The 27563-nt window shown below is 43.8% G+C and overlaps 1 protein-coding gene across 3 annotated transcripts in view; it reads right to left on the reverse strand.

Annotated features, from left to right (window-relative positions):
• LOXL2 (lysyl oxidase like 2) overlaps nucleotides 1-14905 on the reverse strand; it is a 99085-nt gene extending 84180 nt beyond the window's left edge. Inside the window, exons 1-2 of one of the 3 annotated variants that reach the window (XM_084615307.1) lie at nucleotides 6838-7002; nucleotides 5784-5866 (exon numbers count right to left, since the gene is read on the reverse strand). The gene's annotated coding sequence lies outside the window, so the exon portion shown is untranslated. Of the gene's footprint in view, nucleotides 1-5783; nucleotides 5867-6837; nucleotides 7003-14849 lie in introns of those variants that run through there. The other 2 variants (XM_084615308.1, XM_084615306.1) reach the window with 2 other exon arrangements.
• Nucleotides 14906-27563: the final 12658 nt, after the last annotated feature.

Consider the following 27563-nt stretch of genomic DNA (forward strand, 5'->3'; position numbering starts at 1 on the left):
AGAAACACACTTCAAAGAGAAACTGGGACTGGGAGTGGCTGGCTCACGACAAAAGCAGCTTTGCATCTCCTGGAATTGACACCTCCTCAACCATTATTGGGAGTGGACTACATCGACCTGTTCAAATTGGCCCTGTCAACACTGGCTCTCCACTTGTGAGGTAACGCCCTTCTCTTCATGTGTCAGTACAGTAATGTCTGCATCTGTAATTTTCACTCCATGCATCTGAAGAAGTGGGTTTTTTACCCACGAAAGCTTATGCCCAAATAAATCTGTTCGTCTTTAAGGTGCCACCCGACTCCTTGTTGTTTTTGTGGATACAGACGAACACGGCTACCCCCGATACTTAATGCAGGAGTAAGTACTCTGGCAGAGATCACCCTTATAGCAATGTTAATTCGCGATATCACATAGGGTGAACAATGTATAGGGGCTTTCAAAAGCAGCATTTCCGAAGAGATTGCATGCCACCCTGATAGGCTGTACATATAGCTTCAGATAAAGCAAGCTCTTTAAATGGGAGAAAGTTTCCTAGCTCTTCACATACTGCAGGTGAAGAGCCAAGTGCTGTAGTTTGGAATTTTTCCATAGGCAACTCCTGCTTGAAGCATGCAACTATTTCACATGCAGACTCACAATGCAACGTGCCTGCAATTTACCCGACACTGGATCCTCTTAGATTGGACTCCGTTTTGATCGATAGTTACAGCTTGGTTTAAAAAAAAAAAAAAGATCATGGTTGAGATCAAAGTGCTCTCATATGGCATCCAATCCAGGGCCCACTGAAATCAACGTAAAAGCTCCCACAAGATTCAAAAAATGCAAGACCGGGCCTGTGACAGTAAAAGTGTAAGGTCATTACGGGCCCTGTTTGTCGGATGCCGCAAGCCCAGTCTAGTCTGCAAACCTTTCAGTCCATAGTGATATAATATATTCAGCTAGTCATCACCTAAAATGAATGCAACCGGTCATATGAAAAAAAGCCAACAGATGTTAGCAAGCAGCATTGGGGTTTTCCCCATTTGCTTCAGTTCTGCCTGAACGATCATTAAAAACAGAACACAGTGGACCGCCAGTAGCAAGCGGATAGCTGCTTTAGCAAACCCAGGATCTCAGCAGACTGCTGCAAACTGAATAGGCCCAACTGGTAACATCCGCGAAAGCAAAGAGGATTTAATTCTACCACCACCCATTTCACTTTGAAGAACGGATGAGTCTTGGGCATAGAGGGACACTTGTACTTCATTAAGGTTTCTCAGGGACGAGGTAACAAACAGACATCGTGCTATTCTACGGCACAAGCATCATCTGACTTGTCTCAGGATCTAGCTTGGCAAAGAACATAGGATAGGCAGATAATTACGAAAAGCTTTCTGGCGTCAGCTGCACATTCATATGTTAGGTAACGAAAAAAAACCACTGACTTAATGAAATATGTACAACGGGGTGGTGAGGGGGAACCCACAGAAACAAGACAGAGAGCACAGTACTCTGCCAGAAGAGAGAAGCTGGAGGGATAAATGTATTTACAACACAGAACTTTTCACAACAAAGAAGCCTGGGATTTTCCCTCATTTGCTTTACACAAGATCTGCAAAGAGAAACTCTGGTGACAAAAAACGTGGACTACATTTTTAACGAGCCATAGGTCCAGCCACACAACTCAGCATTGAAGGAAGTCAAGTGACCGAACCCCTTTGTACCACCCAGGGAAATTCTACAGGTCCATGAATCCACACTGTTCCAGCATGCCCTTCAAATATCCATGGCTATCACAGTGTTTGTGTTACCAATCTCACGTAACTGAAAAGCCCAAAGAAGGGGCTAGGAGGGGTGAGAAGCACAGGATCTCAAACTCACTCAGAAATTGTATGGGAACAGAAGCATTGCTGGGAACTGTAGTTGCTCAGGCTGGTTTTGACAATACCACTGTAGCTATTAGCTTCACGAATTAATTTTCAATTCCCTAATCATCCCTGAAGATTTTCTGTTTCCTGTCATGTATCTGGCGTGAAGGGTGGGATGGAAGTGTGGAAAGATAACAAGAATGTGAGTCTTAGCACCATGGCATCAGTTAGCATTAAAGCTCTCTCCTTTCTCTCTCTCTCACTGCACTGAAATCACTTACGTTCACTCTCAGTTTTAGCCCTTACATTTTTTGTTTGTTTGTTTTAATTCCCCTTTACGGCTAAGTAGAAAGAATTTTTGTTCTGGGGACAGAGGGACACATGTCAAGCCCCCTCCCCACCCCAACAGCTGCACTTTCTAATGTGTGTTTTATTTTGGCAACAGAGCTTCACTTTTCTCCCCTCTCCAAATCTGTTTGGCAACGAAGGACAGAGGCGAATGGAGAGCGACAGCCTCCGTGTTACAGCATGACTGACTTTCTCAGACTCCTGGCCAATACTGATTCTTGGCTATCCTATAGGTCTTGGTGACTCAATGGACTGTAATGTATCAGTATGAAAAAGTCCAGCGACAGATAGGACACTTACACCCTACCCTTCTAATTCACATCGGAAATGATTAAGCAGAACTAAACTTTTGAACTCAATGTAATTCTAGTTATTTATTGTAAGTTCCAGAAATATCCTATGGTTTCTTAAACTTTAGGACAATTAATCTGCTCAGACCCCTTATTCATTTTAACAGAAGCAGCAGCAACTTGAACCACAAAACATATGTTTTTAGTTTATGAATAATACTGCCTGGCATCGCTGTTTTCATCAGTCGATCTCAAAGTGCATTAAAAAGGAGTTCAGTATCATTGTCTCCATTTTACAGATAGGAAAACCGAGGCACAGCATGGGAAAGCGACTTGCCCGTAGTCACCCAGCAGGCCAGCTGGGAATAAAGCCCAGGTCTCCCGAGTCCCAGTCCAGCACTCCATTCTTTAATGGCATGCGATTTGCTCCTTATGATTAAGAGGCTTCAACTGGGTAGTGCAACGAAATCTACAGCTGACATGCTTGGATTCATCGCAATAGAATGTGTGCGTGCATGCATGCACACACGCTCTGGATACACAATGATTTTGTGGAATGCTAGCAAATATTAAATGCCATTTAAAAAAAAAGGAAAATCCCCGCATAATGCTGATTCAGTCTAAAATACCTGAACCATCAACACCACATGCAGTTGCAGAACTGGAATGGTGACCCTGGTATTTAGAGATGCACATATCTCCACGGTATCAAGTGGAGTATCCCAAGGGTCGGTCCTGGGGCCGGTTTTTGTTCAATATCTTCATAAATGATCTGGAGGATGGTGTGGATTGCACTCTCAGCAAATTTGCGGATGATACTAAACTGGGAGGAGTGGTAGATACGCTGGAGGGGAGGGATAGGATACAGAAGGACCTAGACAAATTGGAGGATTGGGCCAAAAGAAATCTGATGAGGTTCAATAAGGATAAGTGCAGGGTCCTGCACTTAGGACGGAAGAACCCAATGCACAGCTACAGACTAGGGACCGAATGGCTAGGCAGCAGTTCTGCGGAAAAGGACCTAGGGGTGACAGTGGACGAGAAGCTGGATATGAGTCAGCAGTGTGCCCTTGTTGCCAAGAAGGCCAATGGCATTTTGGGAGGGCATAGCGAGCAGATCGAGGGACGTGATCGTTCCCCTCTATTCGACATTGGTGAGGCCTCATCTGGAGTACTGTGTCCAGTTTTGGGCCCCACACTTCAAGAAGGATGTGGATAAATTGGAGAGAGTCCAGCGAAGGGCAACAAAAATGATTAGGGGACTGGAACACATGAGTTATGAGGAGAGGCTGAGGGAGCTGGGATTGTTTAGCCTGCAGAAGAGAAGAATGAGGGGGGATTTGATAGCTGCTTTCAACTACCTGAAAGGGGGTTCCAAAGAGGATGGCTCTAGACTGTTCTCAATGGTAGCAGATGACAGAACGAGGAGTAATGGTCTCAAGTTGCAGTGGGGGAGGTTTAGATTGGATATTAGGAAAAACTTTTTCACTAAGAGGGTGGTGAAACACTGGAACGCGTTACCTAGGGAGGTGGTAGAATCTCCTTCCTTAGAGGTTTTTAAGGTCAGGCTTGACAAAGCCCTGGCTGGGATGATTTAACTGGGAATTGGTCCTGCTTCGAGCAGGGGGTTGGACTAGATGACCTTCTGGGGTCCCTTCCAACCCTGATATTCTATGATTCTATGATCTTTCTGGTTTTCCATTATGTGGATATCTAGCCCGTGTCACTTTTGGACTTAGTCCACCCCTTGATGGAACATCCCTTAATAGTAATGGGCATGAGGGCTGGGGTTTTCCATCAAGTCCAAGGGAGTTGGGAGGCAAAGTCCCACTGAAAGTCAATGGGAGTTCGACCTAACTCTCTTCTGAAGATCCGAGTCTGGAGGTTTCACCACTTAATAAGCATAACCACAGGGAAGAAACACAACAGCCAGCTAATACCTTATAGCACTGAACAAAGATATAAAATATTCTGGATATCACATGCACAGGGATGATGTATACGGTCTCTCCAAAATTCACTAGAGTTTTCTGTCTGGGACTTGGTCTGATTCTTAATTTTTTATATATCTACTTTCCATATTTATTTTGCCATTGACTATTTGCAGACTGTATATTTATAAATATCTATGTACATCCTCAAACACTGGATCAAATGAATTATTGGTGGAACTTTATTGACTTCAAGAGGCTTATACTATGCATCAATTTCACCCACGACGTATATTTAGACACACTCACAGTATACACCGTATCTAGGCACACACCCCATTCCTAGAGCATTTCACACTTCTATACAGTCACACCTTTCATCCTGAAGTGCTTTACAAACAAACTGACGGATGAGCTATGCAATCATGCCACCTACTACTGAAGAGAAGCCATTTCTAGGGTGGAACATGGCAGCTGTTTAACAGTGTATGGCAACACCATGCAAAAAAGTTTAGGATAAGAATTAATAATTGGATTACACATGAAACTGGAAGGAGAATTTAGGAGAATTCCAGGCCACACGAGCCCTAGAGATCAGTTTTATTTCATCATGCAAAAGACAGCACCTACAGCAGCAAGCACAGATCATTTAACAACATGAGTGGTGGGCGGGAGGGTGATTGTCTCAGGGATGGAATGCCACATAGGGCAACTTTTGGCAGCAGCTGGATTTCCTCGGTAGCACTAACCTGGATAGCCTCTGCTTAGCTTGTCAGATTTGACCAAGACCATAGCACGGGGCTGCAGACCTCCTTCAGATGTACTCTTTATTTGCCAGTAGTCAAGAAGTGCCAGAGATGGAAAGACTCTATGTTAGATCTCTCCGTATCATATGTGATCTTAAAGGGTCATCCTGTTACTCGCTTATCTCCACTTGACTGTCTCAAACATTACAGCGAATGTTAAAAAAGAACGCCCTTTTCTCACGTGTTGTCTAAGCTCACGTAACACTGAGCGAGCCCAGATGAGATCTGTTATCATGCAGCAACAACCAGCAAGCATACTATCCAGAAAGATGTGGTTTCTGGTTAGATTTTCTACTGTTACAATAGCTCATGCCAATATTTGCGTTGTCTGATTTGTAACAGCACTGTAACCTCCACCTAAGGAGACACTATGTGGGTGGTATAACGTGGGTGCAATTAAACCGATGAGTGGAAAGCCAAAAGCAAATTATTTCCAGTCTCCATCAAGCAGCTGTCTGAAAACAGCACAACGTTACCTTTATGAACCGATTCCTCTGGGATGCGAATTGGTTTTCTCCCTATACTCCCAGATAACTGAGGCAAGTATTGCTTTAAGCTCACCTCTAAACTATTTGATCTCAGGTTCTCCTCCGGCGCTGCAGACAGTAACACCTGTTGTTTTCAGCTAAGTAGTAGCCGCTAGTCTGAAAAAAGAAGAGTAGTTTGCTTCTCTAACATCCTCAGCACAGGCTCCAAATAAGAGCAGCATTCATTCCAGAAAGAGGTTTCACAAGTTTCAATGCTGAAGCTTTGTTCGCTTGTATTTAACTGCGCATCTGGTGTCACCTCTAGGCAACACTCCACAATTCTCTCTCATGATACTCACAAATTGAAAGTCATCCTAAATCCTACTGGGACAGCTGTGTGAGCTCGGGATAATATGGTCACTCTAAAGAAAGAATTGTTCAGTGCAAGGACCACGCTTCAAAGAACAGAGTGTCAGCTCAGATTCAACTGAATCTTAGCACAACAGAAAGAAACGTCCTCTTATGAAAATAGATCTCTGTTTCACACCATTCCTGGATGGGGAACATTTGTTTTTCAATATTTCCTTTGGAGAGGCATTAAACTGCTTCTGAAGTCTTAAATGGGTGACATTTACGCAGAGGTTATTGCATGGACTGTAGCTTCCTAGACTCACTCAGGTACAGGCTAAGTGTTACAGAATCTACGCTGTCTCAACTTGCAGGCATTTAGTAACACGGCTTTTCCACTTCATTAGTTCAGTCCCAACTCATTCCTGTAAGCGAACAGGGGAGAAAGTTTTACCTGACCACAAACATCTTTACCAAGTGACAGAGAAAATCTGCAGAATTTTTTTTTTTTTTTAAGAACAAGTTTCCAAAGGAATACAAGACGATCTGTTTTACTGGTTCTCTCCCCACCCTCACCCTCCTTTTGAGATGTAGATGCTAAATAACCAACTGAAGTTGGAGAAATAAAAGAAGTTCAAAGAGTAGTGAGGTTGACTTTCAGCCCCGACACAGGCTAGGTGGTTGGTTTAAGTTGGCTGTCAAACAACATCAAAAAGAGTTACCCACACAAATCACTCTGGCATTACTTCTGTAATAGTAAGGCCACTCTTTGGATTGCAATGCAGCAGGACTGCACTTACCTGGAGATGCTTTGGTGGGGGATGAGCTCAGTTCCTTCTGCTCTCTTTGCACTGAAGTGCCTCTTCTGAGCAGAGAGAGCTCAGTTTGAGGGGTCCCCTTTCCTTTAGGAAATACTCTGCAGCCAGGGAAATGTGCTGCAGAAATCCTGGTCCTGCTTCTTCCTGGCAAATTTCACTGGAGTTATCCAAGCAAACCCCTCCCAGGGCCCACCCCCTCCAAGCTCAGACACACCAGCTAGGCTGATGGGTGATATCATGGGCTTTTGCTGTAATCTGAGAGCTGTGGCATTCCTTGAGCGCTGCACTGAAATGATTTGCAGCTAAGGAGGTGAACAGGGAATGTGAGCTGCTTTCCAGGAGGCCACTAAAGAACAGACCATTCAGGATCACTTTACTGTGTATTATTATTTAATATCTATATGGCTGTAGTGCCCAGAGACTCCAATGGGGTTCAGGGTCCCGTTGTGCTGGGTGCTGTACAAACACATAGTAAGACACAGCAAAGCATCCGTTATAATTACCTCCCTTTCTAGGGCTTTAGTCTTGCAGCATTCCTCCTCCAAGGCTGGTTTTTTGTGTAGGTCTCATCTCACTTTAACCCGTTTGGCATTATGTTCATCCCTCTCTAGCACCTCCAGCTCTGTGCTGTTTTTCACAGCAAGGACAGTCAAACCTGAGGCATTACTCACGGACTATGTATCTCTCTCCTCTGGATCTGCATCATCAGTTACTCCAGAAAGTCTGAAGCCTGGGGGATTAGCCAGCTCTCGTTAAAGCTGTATTTCCCCTCCATCAAAAAACTGACCCCTGAAGGTACAGGAGCACTAAAAAGATGGAATTCAGAGAGATCCTCAGCCACTGAACCCAAATACACCTGAGAGTTGGGGCAGGGGGTGTTAAAATGTACATTTCACCATTCGTGCTCTCTCTCTCTAATAGGCCAGGCTAAACCAAGATCCCTGAGCCCTGGAGAGGTTTAAATTCAGTTCTCATCTGAACAGTTCTCAGTTGGAGCCTTTGAAGAATAATACTGGGTAGAGCTGGTCAAAAAATTGCAATGGAACAGTTTTCCATCAATGCAGTTTCATTGAAATCAAAACATTTTGTGGGAATGCGTTGATTTAATCTAAGTTTCTGATGGAAGGAAGTTAAAACATTTTCTGTCGATAATGTTAAAATGTTTCATTTCAACTTTGTTTCAATTGATTTCATTTTGACTTGTATAATAGAACATTTTAATATTTTATATGGTACCCTTTCAACCTCATCTCAAACAAACACTTCTGGAATTTGCATTCCATGGGAAATTTCACCATTATGTCTTCAGTTGGAACAAAAATTTTGATATTGCAGTATATCCCATGGAACAGAAAACCTGTTTTCTGATACAGGGATTTTCAAAGGAAACTAGGGGTGTTTAAGAACCCAAATCCCACTGAAAGTCAATAGGCGCTGGATTACCGACTCCTCAGTCTAAATGGGTATAGGTAGGACTTGCAAAGGGTGACCTTCAGAAAAGAACTAGAAGTCGAGAACTAAGAGCCTGAGCAAACGACCCATTAAGTCTGTGGGAGACTTTCCAGATACTTCAGTAGTTTTGGATCAGACCCTAAAGTATTAAAAGACCTGCTGGCGATCCATTCCACCCCCACTCCACATGCACAGCCCCCGCCAGCCCAGGATTGCTCCTTCAGCACATTCTTCAGGGTTTGATCCCCCCCCCCCCCGTTCTATATTCATTTCCAAATTCATTCACTTATTCTGAAAAGTTAAAACGCTTAACCCAAACCTCTGATTACATTTCCAGCAGTCAGCCTATCAGTGTGAGAGAACACACTCTTGCATAGGATTTCTGCTATTTCTCTGCTTCTTGTCAATTAGCAGAGCCCCATTCATTTCTAAAACATCATTTATTTACACCAGATATGGCCATTATTCCTTTCACAGTGGCCTTGTGATTGCAACAATCAGTTGTCTGTTCCCGATTCATCTTCGGGAGAAGTATTACTAAACTATCCATTCCAGCTATCTGGGACTCAGGTCAACCTGTGAAGCACCATCAGTCTCTCATTAGGTCTCTTACCCTGGAGCAAGCATCTGAATGTTGTTTAGCGCAATCATAAAGCAGAGACAACATATTGCTCATTTCCACCACGAATCTCTCTGTTGGAGTGATTTTAATATTAACTGCTGCCTCCTTAAAAGCAAAACTGTGTCAGCTTAGATCTTGATATAATGCCCATCACTACAGGCAGATTCCTTATCCACCAAAGAGATACAGCATGGATAACAATAAGGAAGTTTTCCCCATACCAAGGGGGCAATGTGCCTCACACTCACACCAGTAGGGGTAATAGCTGGATTCGGTCTCTGCGACTCATTCAATCCTTGGCCTCTCTATTAAGTAAGCAACAAGGGAGGCAATTATTTAAATTGGGGACCATCATTTTGCTCTGTGTTGGTACAGGTCTAGCACAATGGAGCCCTGGTTTATGACTTTGGGTTCTGGGTGCTAATGCAATACCCAACGCAACGAACAACAACAGTGCCAGTCACCTAGTTGGTAGTTTTATGACATGGACCCGACTGGAGTGTCAGCACCAATTCATTTCACACCCCGGATACCAGAGCAGCCCTCAGATGGTGGTAACTTGGTTATAGCTTGGGCCAGGAAGCCCTGTATTCTCATACAGCTGCACATATTCTATTAAAAAAAAAAAAGTGTTTCATAATGCTTTCCCCACCCCCCTCCACACCCGGTGGGGGTTTCTTGCTCACACTTAATGTTGATGTTTAAGGAACTCCATGGGCTAAGTGCAAAATTGGCTCAGCTGCGGTGAGAAAGAACAGAGCTTTAAGGAATGAGCAGTACGAGCCAGCAGTTAGTACCAAACTACTACATAATTAGGAAGAATACAACCAGATTCCTAATAAACTGCACCAGCCACTCGTGGATGGAGACTTCTCCAAGCTGACCTTGTTCTTCTCAGTGCAATGGACATTTGTCTTCACCTTGATCAGTACTTTGATCTCAACCACTCGTCTCCCATTCTCTTACTTCTCTTCCCAGCTAGTTGCTGCTCTGTCCACCACTCATTCTAAATTCTATTACCATTATACCAAAACTTTACCGCTTCACCTGCAATCAAGCAGCAAATGTTGTTATGGACGCCTTATGCTGTTATCACATTAGATTTCAGCTAAGTAGGGGTGGGCCTGGTTAGCATTTGGATGGGAGACCTCTGATGAAACCCAAGGTTGATGATGCAGGAAGTGCTTTCTTTTTGAATAATCACAGATCACTGAACTGATCACCCGGCAGCATCATACGGGGTTATGTGCTGCATGAGGGAACATCTTTCATATGTAATTTGCGCTTTATTAAAAAAACCTGTAACACTTTAAAAGAAAAGCCTCTCCCTTCTTGGTGCAATGCAGAAGGTGAGCATGCAGCGAGTTAAACCCACACCAACAACATAACCGAGTTAGAGTTAAACCTCTGGCCTGACAGGATAGAGTTAAGAAGAGTTTAAGGAGGAAAGTAAAACAGCATGAATCAGGGGCATGTCAGCAGGACAGCTGAATAGCTATGCTCCCGTGGACCCTTGATACTACCAATTTCCACCTTGATCATTTTCTTCCCTTCAGCACTGGGAACTGGTAGTCAAGAAATGAAAAAACAGTGATAATATAAACCAGCATTTCAGAGTCACCAGTGATTAGAGTGCCACCTCGTGGTCTAAAGCTCAATGTGGGGGCTCAGCTCACTAAGATGGGACCAGCGAAGCAAAAATGTGTCTCAACATAAGCTCCAAATGGCAAATCTACTTCATGCTGTCAGGAAACTGAAGCTAAATTGGTCAGAGAATGGAATGTGTGAGCGTCTGCCAGTTTAGGCACACAGAAATCTGACTGTCCACAGTAGGAATGTTTGCAGCATGCCCAAGTGCAAAAGAGGTCAGGGGAGGATATAGGAGACAAATGCCATATAAGCATCCTGCTGAGGAAAGTTCTTGTCTTTTATCTAAAAGGAGTTGCTCAGCTAGAGCTCAGTACCACACCTACCGGCAAAATGCTGAACGTGTGCTAACTTGTTGGGCGTTCCCCCTTTAATTTTTGTCTCTGGTTAAGGCCCAAGACTGAGACAACTCACAAACATGAAAGTCACTCTCTCACAAGTTTCAGAGTAGCAGCTGTGTTAGTCTGTATTCGCAAAAAGAAAAGGAGTACTTGTGGCACCTCAGAGACTAACCAATATAAATTGGTTAGTCTCTGAGGTGCCACAAGTACTCTCTCACAAAATGCAATCAATTGCAGGAAAGAAATGCTGTTCAGAATTTGTTTTCAACATAAACAGTCATCACAGAGAGAAGGCTGTTTATAGTGACTAAACCAAGGTCCCGCAAAACTCTTTGGAACACTGGCTTTGCCAGTCCTATGGGCCATCGAAACCTATATCCTTTCTCCAAAGTGATCCCTACCTGCTGCTTCAGAGAAAGGGGTAAGTTGCCACCTAACGGATGTTTACAGAGTAAACTGTCCATAGGGGAAGTTTCTCCCTTAGCCCTATCACTTAGTGGTTGGCCTGTGTCCTGAAGCACAAGGATTAACATCCCTTATGCGCTTGTATCCCATCTCGGCCAACTGTTGCCTAAAGAAGTGGTTAGGTAAGTGAAGGTCAAACAAAATGAGACTGAAACTTTGGGGTTGCTCTAAAGCAGATGTAGCGGTCTTTTATTCTAACCTACCACCACCGGGAAGGTTGGTTCACCACAACCCCTGGAAAATTGTTCCAATTGTTAATTACCCTCACTGTTAAAAATTTGTGCCCTATTTCCTGAATTTGTCTCACTTCAACTTCCAGCCATTGGATCTTGTTATACCTTTGTCTGCTAAATCAAAGAGCTTATTAACCAAGTTTTGTTCCCCATGCAGGTACTTACACAATGTGATCAAGTCGCCCCTTAATCTTCTCTTTGTTAAACTAAATAGATTGGGCTCCTTGCGTCTATCACTGCAGGGCAGGTTTTCTAATCCTTTAATCATTCTCATAGCTCTTCTCTGACTCCACAATTCAAGGAAGATATTGCTAAATTGGAGAGGACACCAGAACTGGACACATTATTCCAGCAGTGATTGCACCAGTGCCAAATACAAAAGGTAAAATAACCCCCCTATTTCTACTCGTTATTCCCAAGGATTGCTTTTGCCTTTTGGCAATAGCATCACACTGGGAGCTCGTGTTCAACTGATAGTCCACCTTGACCCCCAAGGTTTTTTCAGAGTCACTGCTTCCGAGGAGAGAGTCCCCCTTCTTGTAAGTATGGCCTGCATTCTTTGTTCCTGGATGCATGACTTGACATTTGGAGATATTCAAACACATCTTGTTTGCTTGCACCCATTTTACCAGCAATCCAAATTGCTCTGTATCAGTGACCCGTCCTCTTCATTATTTACCACTCTGTCAATCTATGTGTCATCTGTAAACCTTGGCAGTAACGTTTTTTTGTTTTCTTCCAGGTCATTGATAAAAATGTCAAATAGTGTAGGGCCAAGAACCAATCCATGCAATAGTAGAGCATACACACTTGAAGTTCAGTTTTTTAAAGATGGGACAAAGCAACTGCAAACACAAAACACAACTGCACCCTGTTACACAAAACTGTTACACAAAACTTACCATGTGGACAAGCAAATACCAGATTTGCATCAGCAGTCATGGTCTCTGCTTGCAGAAATTAGCTACACACCATTGGTTCTCTTATCTTGGATAGCCGGTCCCTTGATCATTCCTCTCCAAACTTCAATTCATTCTCAACACCAGGAGGGATGATTTAGTAGTCTAAACCTTGTGTTTTCATTATCTAGACTCCCTGGAGCCACAGGTTCAAATCTCACCTAGGTCGCCTCGGCCCCTCATATTCACAAAGCAGATAAGCTGAGCTCTGTGAAGGTTACTTTGTGCACAGATTGCTTGGATAATACCTTAAGAACAGAAGGAGCTACCCGCTCTGTAAGAGCATTAAAGATGCCGTGGCGCTTTTCATGAGAGTTGGCCCTTACAGAGAATGCCAGTACAATTTAAATTTGAGAACTATATCCCTGCTTTAGAATTCATAGCCTGCTTTAAGAAAACTAGAGACAGGATGTCATTCTCTAATAAAATTGAGTAAGCTTTTTTTTTTTTAAATATAGAATCCTCTTACATTTTTATTGGTCCTTATTGTTAGAAGGAGCAATTCACCTCTGTGAAGCGAGCCACTAAAAGGTCTATGCACAAAGCAAATCCTATTTAAGACATGGTGATTTATTTCACCCCAATGCCAATAAAATTCAATAGGACTTTAACAGAAGAAGGTAGTGGTGGCTTTGAGCCGATCTCCCTGACCAAATCTTCCCTTCCACCCAATATTGTGCAACATTACCCTCCACCCCAGAAGTGGCTGCATTTCAACAGTGCTGTCTGCAAACAGACAGTGAGGCACTTTAGAATTAAAAACACTACAGAGTAGGATGGATCTTTTCTACACAGCAAGGGGAATGGTTTTCTAGTGGACTGTTTGTTCTTTCACAACAAACAACACTGACAATGCTAGAGCGTTCAGATACAACTCTTTCACCTAGCGTAGAAAGATCCCAGAGGATTAGAAGTTGTAGCTGCTGTGCAGAGTTTTTAATTAAAGCACAACTCTGATTCTCCAGCTGAGCAACAGAAAGAGTAAAACCAACCCCCAATCTAACTAGATAGGGTTGGTTTTATATATATATATATTATAAATGTCACCACAGTTAATTTTAGGGCCTCAATGGCCAAACACTTCGTTTGTATTACAGCAGCTCTTAGAAAATGCAGCTGAGGGGCAAGCTCCATTGTGCTCGGCTCCGTACAAATACATCATAAGTGAAACTTCCCACTCTGAAGAACAGAATCTATGCAAAGTCTCTCTAGACAGACAAGACAAAGAGTGGGAAGGGAAACTGAGGCACAAAGAGGCAAAGTGACTTGCCCAACGTCACCCAGCAGCCCAGGAGCAAAGCCAGGAGTAGAACCCAGAGTTCCTGACTCACAGTCTAGTGTCCTATCCACCGGACAATGTTGCCTCCTACCCACCCCCTTAGCTTAAATCGTCTCTGACATTGAAAAAGGCAATATACTTGATTAACACTACAGCAAGAACAAAACCTGAATATACATCACATCGAAAGGCAGAATTCTGGGAACTTGCCTAATCCTGGCCACTGATATATTTCTGTATTGGGGACATCTCAGAAAGAACCAGTTCGGACCCCAGATTACTAATCTTACATGAGACAGCTGCTCCTGGTCAGTCACAGACAGTGCTTCACTCGAATAAGGGAGAAGCCAGTTTAGGACAAAGTGGGTTTATACATCTTCCATGCCACAGATGTTAAAGGAAATAAGAGATCAGATAACACTGATCTTTCCCAACTGGAGTCTGAACTTCCTGTTTCTCCAGGTCAGGAAGGACTGAAGCATCAGAGACCAAAAGGCCAGGACCTTTTTTTATATACTCAGCCCCTAAGAGCAATTCATAGACCCGTGCCATCTTTGGAGGACTGACTCAGATAGTCAGCTGTTGAAAGTCAATCTTCCCAAGGAATCTCCCAATGAAAAGGCTTAATGCAACATCTTTCCTGCAAACCACTGACACCTGGTTGCTTTTGTCTGAACCATCTTTCAGAAGATAAATAAGGGGTAGGGATGAGTTATGTAAACCAAAGTCTGCTCCCAAAAATGGAAGAACGGTGAGATTTTGTATGCGGGAGGAGTTTGCTGGAAATTCAGGCTCAGCCATTCAAGGCGCGGAGCATCCTCATCTCCTACTGAGGACCAAGGACAGGTGGCAGGATTTGGCCTTTTGGCTGCAACCAAGGCCCAGTCCTGCATGTGTTGTGCATCCAGAAAATCCCACCCATTCCCCGATTGCAGGACTGTACCCAGACCTCTTCGAAAAGGGGAACAGCAAGCAAAAAGAGAGAGTCCATCTCACCTTGCAACATGGAGAACTTGAAACTGTTTCTGACGTAGGATTGTCATTTCTCAACCAACATCATTCATCTGTAAAACAATAATTTGACAAATTAAGGTTATTAAATGTAACATGAGGTTTAGTGCAAAACTGGTGTCTCATCTAATATGGTGTAAAGCTCCCCAGGAGCTCCTAGTTTAGCTGGAAGCATTTCTTTTAGGAATGGAAGAATTCCGTTTACAAAACCTTGAACCTGCTCCAAAAAAGTGATGATTTCTAGATTTAGGGAAGAAAACACTCATAATTTTTCAGGTTCTTCTTCAAAGTGGCGTTAGCAAAATACATGTCCTAGACTGGTGCTGTGCTGGAGAGCAAGGAATATCTTATGGTTATGGTACTGCATTCAGGAAATTTAGATTCAATTCCCAGCTCTGCCACAGACTGTCTGTGTACCTTCATTTCCCATCTGTAAAATGGGGAAAATATTTCCTTTTGCACTGTCTGCCTGTCTTGTCTGTTTAGATCATAAGCTCTTCAAAGCAGGGACCCTCCTACTATGTTTTGTACAGCACCTTATGCAACGGCAGCTCTCATCTCAGTTGAGTCCCCTTGCTGCTACCCTTAATAATAATTTTGTTTTTTAAAGCCATGTTCTTCTTGTGATCCTAAGAGCCTGGAAGAATTACCTCCAAACAATACCCTTTATTGCTTGCATAGCACAGGCCTCTAGTGGTTAGAGAGAAATTTGTTTTAAAATTAAATTTCCACTGGAAAACAAAAGGCTAGATTTCAGGGAAATAAACATTTCTGAAGACCACAAAAGTTCTGCCAAACCATGAACTTTAGTTTAAAAAAATTAAATAAAAAAAAGTTTAAGAGTTGCACACAACTCCGAGTGCCACTGGGTCTTCCAATGGCAATATTTGTAATATTCCTCCAGACAGGGAAATGAATCAATTGCAGAAAGCAATCCGCTATAAACTAAAACCACATGCCATGGGAAATATGGCAATAAACATAATGCAGAGGGCGCACAAGCACCACTAATAAAAGCAAAACACAATAAAACTGTTGATATTCCGAAACAGATTTGAAGGCAACAGCTGCAAGGCTCCTAACCTCTTATCACTCCTGGAGTACCTTGGTATGTGTCTGAGCCCAGCCTGCCCCCGCCCTCCAAATTCCCTTGGTATGCTCAGAGAAAGAACTCTCCCATGGGCATTATGAAAACCCACTGTACACTGATGAAAACAGGAACTCCTTTGAAAGGCACAGCCTCTGGAGTATCATGGCCTTTAATCAAGGAAATGAGCTCAGTGTAGGCATTAAAGGAGACTTTTTATTCTCGCGCCTTCCAGAGACAAGGCAACGCTCGTGGAAGAGAAATTTTCTTATCACTGATGTCAGAGAGGGGCCTACATGCTGGATACAGATTCAGCAGATGTATTTTTAAAAAACAACATGATATTGAGAGTATAATGTGGCTGTAGAGGAAATGAAAACCAACAATGCCATATAGTACTGTCAACCTTTAATGTTTAAAAAAAAAAATCACAAGTTAAGTTCCAAAAAATAATGAGATTGGCTTTTAAAATAAGATTTAAAATATAATACATTTTGAAGGTTTTTTGTTTCCTGTCTGGTTTTTGAGTCTTTAGGGTCATGTTTTCAAGATTTTCTCTGCAGCCACAGAGGCTAGAAGTTTACTTTTTTTAAATGAAAGCTGAGAATCATGTGACTCCAGGAGCTGGGCCTTTAGGAAGAACACCTAATCTTGCAAGGCTCACCAGGACTAGCAACACTGGTAGTTGTCAATTGATAGGACCACAATAGGTATGACACTGTTAATACTCCTTATATATGGGAAATATACCATCTATTTAGGGCACAATGCTATAAGGCACTTAAGACCATCTGCACCCACAGAATCAGGCTCCTGGATTGTAAAATATTCTGGACCGGGCCCTCTAGGTACTATTAGAATACAAAAAAAAACAAAAAACAATTAGAAACTGGCTTCTGGAAATTAAGCTTTGATCCATACCGAATGATCACTTCGGCAATTAGGAAAATATGATAGAAGACTGGAAAGTCATTTGTTAGCAAACAGGCCCTGGGAGTGCTACTGGGAATTTAGCACCCCTTCCATGGAGACCTTATAGTGGTGCAAAGAGACAAATTACCACTAGGTGGAAACAGTTCTCCTTATATAAATAATATCCTTTGGTATGTGGAGCTTTACATTTCAACACAACACAGCAAAAATTAAACGTTTTCTTCCACCCACTGGGCCAAATTCAGTAGGGACTTAAACACTGACTAAAGCTGCTTTTGGGGGTTGATTGTCCTACCCCAGTGAGAATCAGAGGTCATTCCACTGTAGGCAATGCGATTACACCAGCATGAGAATTGATGAGGGAGGAGAATCAGGCCCTTTGGGTGTAAATTGGTCAAAAATAGATGCAAGGGGCAAACTTGTGCAACCTGCACCTCAGTTTGCAAACTCAGTGTTTTATGGGTGCAATTTACAGCTGTAGACAGTTACATCAAGGTTAAATTTGAATGCAGGAGCATTGGGGATAATGCAGCATGAACTAAAGTGATGGTGGCAGATTTTTCTTACACTTCCTGTCCGTTTCTTGTTCTGCCACAACCTTTCTTTGCTCCCCTCAGTGTGTACGTTGCTCAATTAGGGTGACATCTACAGGAGGCCAAACTGGTGTAAGTTACATTGCCTTGCTACTTACACCCAATGTGTAACTTACAGTACTGCTTATGTCTCTGCCGAATTTGGCTCAGAAACAACAAGAGGCTCTATTCCAGACTGCATGGGTAATGCCATCACCATGGGATGAGCATAAATGTAGGAGTTCTGGGACACACAAATTCTCCCCTCACCCCAAAAAAAAGTTATGGAAACCTGCATGCTGAGGAATTTGGTGTGGATTCATTGTGACAAGCACAGATCGCACCTAAACTAGGAGAGTCTCTGCTAATTGTGCTCTTATGCAAGAGGCTGAACTTGTAACAACTAGTTCAAGGCCTGGTAAAGGATTGAAAGATGCTCCTCGCAAATGGCATCAGCAGATTGTAGGGAGCTCGTGCTGCTGTGAAAATGGGCTGAGGGATAACGGTGGGAAACAAAGGTGTAGTGGAGCATTGCGGGGAGACGGGCTTTTGGACCAGTCCTGCCAGATGCTGAGCATCCTCAAATCCTATTGAAGTCGGGGGGGGGGGGGGGGGAGCTGAGCAGCCTTAATTTGCATTGAGCTCACCAGGGCTGCCTACACCTGCCTCCTCTGCCCCTCAAATTTCCTACTGGGGTCACACCAGCTCAGCTCCACTGGTGGGAGCGCTAATGTAGGCAAAGTATCAATGGCTGTGAGAGTTTATTACCACGTCACCAAGACTTGCTCTGAGCAAACTTAGAGGACACGATGGTAAAAAATGCCTTGACACCATGTTTACATTAATATTCTCTCCGGCAGAGCTGTATCAGTGTTAGCAACTGCAGAGAACTCTGGAGAAGAAACAGCTCCTGTAGACAAGGCCAGTGAATGGAGGGTGTTCAGCCCCTCATAGGGTCAGGCCCCTAGAAAGATGGAATTTATTTTCTGTAGGCTCAGATCATACTCCACCTTGCAGGTTAATTCTAGCAGGGAATTGGGAGCCAACAGGTGCAGTCCACCCCACAGAGCACTCAGAGCTTTCGAGATCCCTAACAAACATCCATCTGGACTGCCTGTGATATTAAGATACTTGGTAGTTAGGAGGGAATAGTCTGTTTTTCTATGGCACTTAGTACAATGGGGTCATGGCCCACAGCAAGATGCTACAGCAATACAAAACAACAAACACGAAAGGTAAAATCTAAACAGTAAGCAAGTGAAGAACAAGAGCAGATAACTTCCAGAGATACCCAAGACTGACATCTATTTGATCCCTCAACACTGATCAACTCCTGCGTTTTCTCCCCATCGCCAGTTTGTCTTTCTCACTCAGCATTTATCTTGGTCAGCTAGGGGCTGACCAAGACGCTACATCGGAAAAGCAGCAACAAGCATGGACGTGTCCAAATCTGGATAAAGCATCTTCTCAACATGTGCAAACCCTCTGGGGATCCCAAACCTTGGGATGGTTCTTCAAAGCTGAATGACAGCCTCTGTGAGGATCACCTGTCCACAGACGCACTCCTTGTTTTGAGAAGACCATGTGTGCATTTGGGGTTCGGGGCAGGGGGAACAATCAAAAACGGGAGCCAAACCACTTTATAGGATGCAAATTGTTTTTAAAAAGTTCTATGTATGATACTTATCTGGCCTCTATCACTCTAGTACCTGAGGATTTCACAAGCTGTAATGTATTTATACTGACAAGACCCCAATGGGGTAGAGCAGCGTTACTATCCCCATTTTACAGATGGGGAATTGAGGCAAAGTGACTTGCCCCAGGTTACACAAGAAATCTATGGTGTGTGAGAGAAGTGAACTTGGGTCTCCAAAGTCCTAGGCTATTGCCCTAACAACTGGACCATCCTTCCCCTGAAGGCTGTCACTCTGTTCACAAGACTTTCCAAAATGCTCAGCACCCACACTTGGGTCCAGATATTCAGAAGGTTTTAGCTCACATTTAAGCACTTAAATAAACGGACACATTTTCAAAAGGGCTCAGCACCTCGAGTGCATGGCTCTTCTGAAAATCTGGTCATACGCATCAGAGTGGGAGCGGCCGAGCTGGGTGTAATCGATCCTTACTCTTTCAGGTAATGGAAATTGTGTTAACACTACTGCAGCCGATGGCTAAATATTCCATCTCTCTTCGCAACAGCCAAAGAACAGGGAGATAGAATGACACTGAACTGTCCTGGTTTCACCACATCCACAGTAAGACAGTATTGAAATTAGGTGAAAGATGATTCACTTTTAACATGTCAGTAATTGCCAATTTCTCCCTCCACTCCAAGAGTATTAACAATGGAACTTTGTGTTTCACTTATTGGTTGACTTATTTGTAATGGAAAGAAAATGGGGGGGGTTTGGGTGGCTAAATGTAGAATGCCCGAAAGGGGCCTGGTTTGTAGAGAAGTGCCCTGAAAATCAGGACTTTCAAGGTGTCTTACCCTGGTCACCTAAAACTCAGAACACCCCACATCATGAGTCACTTTTGAAAATTTAAGCCAATGTCCGTGCCCTCAGCAACTTACAGATGCCACCAGGGGCTGGGGTGGGGAATGTTGCACTGACTGGGACAACTATGGGGGAAAGCATCTGTTGCTCTCCAAATTGAGGGAGGGGATCAGAAAAACAAAGCTCTGAAGAACAGGGGCAGAATACCGCTGTGCACCCAAGACTGTTCCCTGGTGGGAGGAATATAGCAAGTCACTGCTGGGTACACGCCAGCCTTTACTGAGCTTCATGCATTATTTACTAGCAACAATGGTAGGAACAATGAAGCAAGAAAGAACAGGGTGCCCCAGATCAAGTTTATCTTCAAGCTGGTTAAAGCTATTGTCCGTCCCCTTCACTAAGTGCTGGGGAAACCTGCATAATTAGGAAGGCTCTTTTGTTTCCACGTTCTGAAGGCCCCAACCCTTCAATCTGGGTAAAATGAATGGTGTTGTTTTAAAAGCTGAACGTTTCCCTGCTCCACAGGTATGTTTCAAATGGGATCCACCTTTGTCTTCCAACCACTTCGCCCATTAAGGAGACATATTTAAGAAAACGGCTGCACCTTTTGTTTGTTTTGCACATGTTTCTCCAACACAGGACCAAAAGGAAGAGATGAGCGATACATTTAAGTGGCCGTGAAGCTAAAGGCTTAGGTGTCACTCACCTGCCCAGCCAGGTCACCGGCAAAGGTCAAAGAGCAATGCCCTAGCCTCTTCTTTACGTTCTTCCCACATGCCTTACCAACCTTAATGGGCCTGGGGAAAGGAAAGGGTGAATGGGGGAGGTAGGAAAAAGAAAGCAAACCTTGTTACCGTATAAACACACACAAATAGATCAACACTGCCTTTGTCCCCACACGGTCTGATCACAGGGTTAGGACTAAAGTGAAAACTGACATAGCTAAGTTTCTTAAAGGTGTTGCATTTCACTCAGGTATTGTTGCTCAGGGCTAGTCTCGAAGTAGCAATACAGATTTTTCAGGGCACTGGGGGAAGGGAGAGATTAGCATGTTTTCCTTTTTCTTTTGATTGCCTGACCTTTTGAATCTACACAATCTGCAAAAACAAGTTGCTTTTCTCCTTCTCTCTTGAGTTGGGTCACAACAATTACTTATAGCTGAAAAAAAGAGAACTAGTAAAGGATGATGATCCAGTTTATACGGATAAAAGTATTAGATCAGGATCACATGGCCAGATTTTCAAAGTCACTCAGGACTGGATTTGCCAGTGCTCAGCTCCCCATTTAGGCACTTGAATAAGAGCCAGAGTGCTCAGGACTTAGCTGCTCCCATTGAGATTTACAGCCAGATTTTCAAGAACCCCAAGCTCTTTTGTAAACCTGCCCACATATTTTGGGGCTTAGCTGAGCCGTTCCGCAGTTCTGGCCCCCACTGGGAGCGATGATGAGCAGTTTCGGCAATCTGGACCCACGCCCCAAAATCTTTTTGGGGAGGTCATTTATAACAGTTGACGAAAGCCACCCATCTGCCGCCTACGCTGTACAAAGAACATGCAATGAGTTCATATGAAGCGATTAGAAAGAGGGACTTGCGGGACTGGCTTGTGCTAAACTGAATGCTGCTAAATTATAGAAAAGATACAAAAAGAATGGTCTCACCAATGTCACACTCACACTTACAATATTAATATAAAAAGGGGAATTAATGCACTTCAGGGATTTTGCACAGTAAATGCTAAAAATTGCAAAGAAAAACCATGGCCCTAGCAAGATCCTCACTGACCATTACCTTTTAGTCACCTGGCTTTTTACTCTGCACCCATTTCTCCATCCTTGCACAGTCAGAACTGCAGGAGACTCGGCACAGGTACAAAAACGCACCAGCACAGATCCCGTTGAAGGACTGAGGCCTTTGCCTGGGTTTTGGCTGTTTAAGCCAATCCTGCAGTGAGCTCCATACAGACATCCCACTGTGCTGCAGAGAGACCCTTGGTTTCTAGGGGCCACAAGTGGAGAACTCACTTTGGGATTGGGTCCTTAGGAATTGTGTACATGGGGAAATTGACTGGAATTGTTATTCTGCAACAGCTCCCCACCTGGATGTGCTTCTTTTGGAACTCGACACGTGGAGTTATTCCAGAATAGCTCTTGCGCTTTAGATTCACACCCTGCCTTATTCTGGAGTAATTTCCCCTCGCAGATAGGCCCTTAGATTGTCTGGTCTTTGGAGGTAGAGACCGTATGGATAGCACCCACCCTGCACACAAATTAAAGAAATATCCTCACATTTCCCCACAGAACTAGGCATGGACTCTACACTGTTTATCTTTAAAAAGTCCCCTAAGAACTAAGCTTGCTTGTGTAAGCATCCCAGCTCCACGCCTCTCAAGAGCGACATAAGTCAGAGGCCTCAAATCTGGGTATAATTCTCTTTCCAAATAAACAGGCTGAAAGAGATACTTAACATTTTTACTGCAGAGCCCAGGAAACTGCAGGATTCCCTTCCCTCTGCCCCTGCTCGCTCATTATTCTTTATGGAAAAGCTCACGCACAACTTCCATTTCTAGGCTGCTGGGAAATCAGCTCTAGATGTTGGGCTCTAGATTTTCTTCTGTACTGTGCACCTCACTGCAAAAAAAACGAAACTAAACAAAAAAACCCCACAACACCATTAGCTACCCTGTACACGGAATTACACTGGTGTTCCACTCCTCGTGGAACTCCAGTAGGCAGTGTCAGCACACAGGGCAGATCCGATCGCTCCACAGCAAAAAACAAAAACAGAAAAAGCAGCAACTGAAGTCTCCCTCAGCAGGACTCCTTCCTAACGGGCTTATTCTTGAGACCTGGAGTATTTCAGACCAACCACATAGCACAAAGATCCTGAGCTTGGGATACAGCCTGGTGTGGCCCTCAATATGGGGCTCCCTTCTCAAGCAGTCCTTCTCCTTACTAAAACTGCAGTCCTCTGATTGGACCATCAGCCCCAGCCCTGCTTCTTCACTGTATCTTGTGCAGCTGTGTGAGGTCTGTGCAAAGGGGTTAACTCCCTGCTTGCTGAAAAGAAGTAGGCCTTTTGTTGCCCACAAAACCACCATTGCATGGAGTTCAATCTACTCCTGGTTCGCTTCGAGTCTCCTGCTCCTAAATGTATCACTGTGAATGTCTCGATGTATTGCTAAGCTTTCTGATTTAAAGCACTAGACCCCCTCCCCCGCAAGTTCTTTTAAGTATAACTAGACTTTATTAATGAAGCACTAAGGATATTTAAACCATAACATAACAGAAGCCTGCCCAAGAGAGCAGGAATCTAGGAGCAAATTTGAGGAATCTATAGTTTATTGATCCTTGAAATACACCTTCCTACCCCCATTTATGGATATGTTAGTGACTGTCAAAGACTGGTGCTACTTTGCAAACCGATCCCTCTTGTGTACTGACAGCACACAGAGGGACAGGTGAGTACCTAACAAGATTCCTTTTAGCCCTCCAGGATTCCTGAATCAGGTAGGATGTCAGTCTGATTTTCAAAGGTGCCAAGCACGTCCATTTCCCCTGGAGTTCAACACAATTTGTAGCAGCTCAGTGCTTGCTCATCTTAATCAAGCCTCAACAGCTGAATCCAGGGAGCTTTTGGATGCGAAATAAGCTCTTAAGCACAATACAATTTACATTAATGAGGAAGTTTGTCTAAGATTTTAGCCCAGAGGCCTGATCGATCTTCAGTGTTTCGCCATGTGCTCTTTAAATTTTCAATTAACCCCAGCTCGGCAGCTTTCATTGAAACCAATCCTTTTAGGGGCTGTGCTTCCACTGTGGGGGTAAGGAACAATCATTTGCTATGTCGTCCTTACTTTCCTTTCCCACAAGATCCAGGAGACCCGAACCACTGGCATCTCAGAGTCACTACACCGCTGGCACCTTTGGGGAAAAGACTCAAGGGGAGAAAGGCAGGTCCACCCATTCTGGGTGCCAGAGACTCACCCTCACCAGCTGAAATTCCCTTGATTTTAAAAATTTTTTTTTTTAAATTACTGCCACTGGCTTTCATCTTTCTGATCTCGGGTTTAAGCCTTTGCCTTTCCCCCTCCTTTAATTTGCTATACCCAATCCCTACCCTTCACTCATTTTCATCTCCCCGTTCCTCCCACCTTCCCTATTCATCCCATCAGTTCCACACAAGACCCCTGCCCCCCAGCAGTTTTTGAAAACCATCTGGAATGGTCAAATTCAACACACTGCTTTCCTCGGGAGCCTTATGAGCTATTCACCATTTCCTTTATCCTACCCCCATCCATCCCTCTAGGGTTCATTATCCACAACTGGTGTAACTTGTTGGGACAGCACCCAGAACAATACAGGCCTGATCCCCCATTGGGGCCTGTGGGCATTACCATGACACCAGTCAAGGCGCTAAAATAGCGCAACCAATTCTTGTCACAGCTTGAACTACTGAATCACTCTTTTGAAGCTGACACACAACGCATTCTAGTGCAGGAGTTCTTAACCTTTTTCTTTTTTGAGCCCCCCGCATGCTATGCAAACTCCACAGCCCCTCTGCGCCACAACGGTTTTTCTGCCTATAAAAGCCAGGGCCAAGGTTAGGGGGCAGCAAGCAGGGCAGTTGCTCCGAGTCCCACGCCACAAAGGGTCCTGTGAAGCTAAGTTACTCCAACTTTGGCTTCAGCCCCGGCTGGCAGAGCTTGGAACTCCAGGCAATGGGGCTTCAGCTTTCTACCTGGGGCTCCAGCAAGTTGAATGTCAGCCCTGCTTGGTAAAACCCCTGAAACCCACTTGTGGCCCCCCCGGGGACCCTGGACCCCTGGCTGAGAACCAGTTCTACTGCAGAGTCCATAAAGTCATGTTCCATTCCCTGCTCCCCTGATGAACTGTGGGACCTTGGGAAAGCTGTTTATCGCTTATTTTCAAAGCTTATGGAGCTTTAGGGCACCACCTGTCTTTGAAGGGGAGAGAGAGAGAGAGAGAGTGTGAGTGTAAAAAGCATCTAGCGGAACAGGACCTCAATCCCACTGGAGAATTATTTGTGAAAGTAAGCGCTGGGGATAAAAACCTGATTGTTAAATCCTCACTAAAAGCACCGTTTAAAGGGAAACATACTTAGACCCTGAAACTCTCCCTTCCAACTTTTTGTTGTTTTTAGAAGTGAAAGTCACCCCTTCAGTTTCATATTTTTGCATGCTGAGTTTGAGACACTCCATATCTTTCAGTAAATGATCCTTGGCATTCCCCGTGCCAGTCAGACTCTGCATGGCCACTGTGCAAACTTCCTCCCCACTTCACCACTAACCTCAACCCACATCCGGAGGGAGCCCTTTACCTAAGCATGCTTTTGTGCTCACTCGGTTCTCGGCAGGAAGTACAAGCTCTGACAATCATTTGGGTAATCGTCCTGATAACAATTATCAGGTCAATGAGTGCAACAAGTTTGTACCAGCATTCCAGACATCAAAAACAAGTGATTAAGCCACTTGCTGCTGTGGAAGTATATCATCTTACGTATTCATTTAGCTAGCCATCAGAAAATTACCACAATACCAAGCACATTTCTCCTTCAGGTGGTGTGTTTTCCTTCAGTTTTATGTGATGTGCTACTCCATTTTTTAAAAGCTATTTGTTCTTACTCACCAAAGGTTCAGTTTAAACCTTCATTACAATTCCATTTCGAAGTGGCAATCATCCAAACTAACTTTTCCAGCAATCAAAATAAAGCTAGATCTGTACAATCATAGGCATGGCTACAGCATAACCCTCTGCAACCAATATTGGTAAAACCAGACTTGCATGTTCAAGCATGGATTTTAAAGTAAAATCAGGGTCACACTGACAAGTCGAGCACAAAACCCCAGGAACAGAATGGTCCAAGCTTTCTTAATCTGTGCTTGAGCTTGTCTCTGGCAGGAATTTGTGAGGAATTGCAAACCATGAGTCAAATTAATAGATTGAGGACAGAAGAGACCATTACAATCTAGTCTGACCACCTCCAAACACAAGCCCATCAAGCCCATATCTTGTGGTTGAACAAGAGTACATCTTTTAGAAAGACAGGCAACTTCTGCCTCTGTGTGGGCACTTGAATTACCTGGAACCCTCCTACACCCTGATGCTATACAGCAGGAGGCTTAATTTGGCCCGAGGGGAATATACAGGATGGTCATCAAGCTAAGATCTGGGCTAGGACTCAGGAAATATGGGTTCCAGTCTCTGCTCCAGACCACAGGTAAATCATTCGTCTCGGTGTTTCAGATTTCCATTTGTGAAATGGGGATAATTCCTCCCTGCCTCATGGGAGTTGTGATAATAAAATTAATAAATATGAAGTGCTCAGTCAGATACCGTGTCAGTGCTACGTAGATTATCTACAATATACAAAAAGGCACAATTCCTTGAGCTGGAGATACGAGAAAGTTTGTTTTTGTGAATGTAAGTGCCTGAAGGATTTTTGCAGGAGGATTTAGCCTAACTTCTCCTTAAATCACTCCCCCATCTCCTTTCAACTCCTTGGAAGATGTACAGCTAAAAGACTGTTTTTAAACCTGGAAACAAAAGGTTAAAATGCTACTGGCAAGCTGCGTTTTTTACATTTAAAGCAAACCTGTTCTTGAAATTGTATTCACTTTAGAAGGTAAGATCTCCTCAACACTTACAGTGATTGGTTCTAAAACTTGAGTCCCAATTCTGGAAGTGTTCTCCCACTGGAGAAAGCATAACTACACTTGTAAAAGTTTACAGGCTCGGGCCCATAACATACAGAAACAGCCAGTCCTCCCACTCATTGCAACCATTTTCCTTTTCCAAAGTAGCAGCGTGCTTTAGGTCAGCACACACTAAGTAGCTCTGAAAATTTAGAAGAATATTCAGATAGCATCAGGTCAGCATGGTCTTTGGTAAGCCCTTTGCTGTAGTTCTGATCTATGTTCTAAAAACTGATTGAAACATTATGCTTAGTATGCCTGCCAAGCTGCTGCTTTTCTGGAGTAACCAGTGTTTTAAATGCGGCACACGCTGTAGCAGTCAGCTACATAGTGATGTCCTAGTCAGACCTGCACTGTAAAATACTTTGCATCTCTTCAGCTCTAAGTTATGGGGAGCTTTAAGAGCTCTACTGACATTAATTATGCCACACAACAGGCCTCTGAGGAAAGATATTTGATATACTTGGAAATTTCTATCATACAGCAAGCCGTGTTTACAAGATTGAACAATGGCCCTGATACAGGCACAAGACAGATCCATCCCCAATATCTTTTCCTGCTCACTGATTGGGGAATCTCTTCATCCACCAATGCAGTGCAGCAACTTCTGGGATGGAGCTTAACCCCCTCGAACTGCATATCCGATCACGGTACACCAGTTCAAAACAGGAAGTGAAAACATACAAACCACCCACAGATCTGTTTGCTCTTAGTTTTAAAAAAGTGGACAAAAAAGTCAACTCTCTTCAGAAGCTGGGGGGATTCTAATATTAAGACTTGCATCAAGTTTCATAACACATTTATACTCACCATGGCAGGTGATTTATAACGGGCATGTTAGAAGCGAGCGCCCGCACTGTTTTATATAGGATAATAAAGTTTTCATCAACCAGAGG

The sequence above is a fragment of the Lepidochelys olivacea genome (genome assembly GCF_965140295.1).
Source record: "Lepidochelys olivacea isolate rLepOli2 genome assembly, chromosome: 26".
In the NCBI taxonomy this organism is placed as follows: Eukaryota; Metazoa; Chordata; order Testudines; family Cheloniidae; genus Lepidochelys; species Lepidochelys olivacea.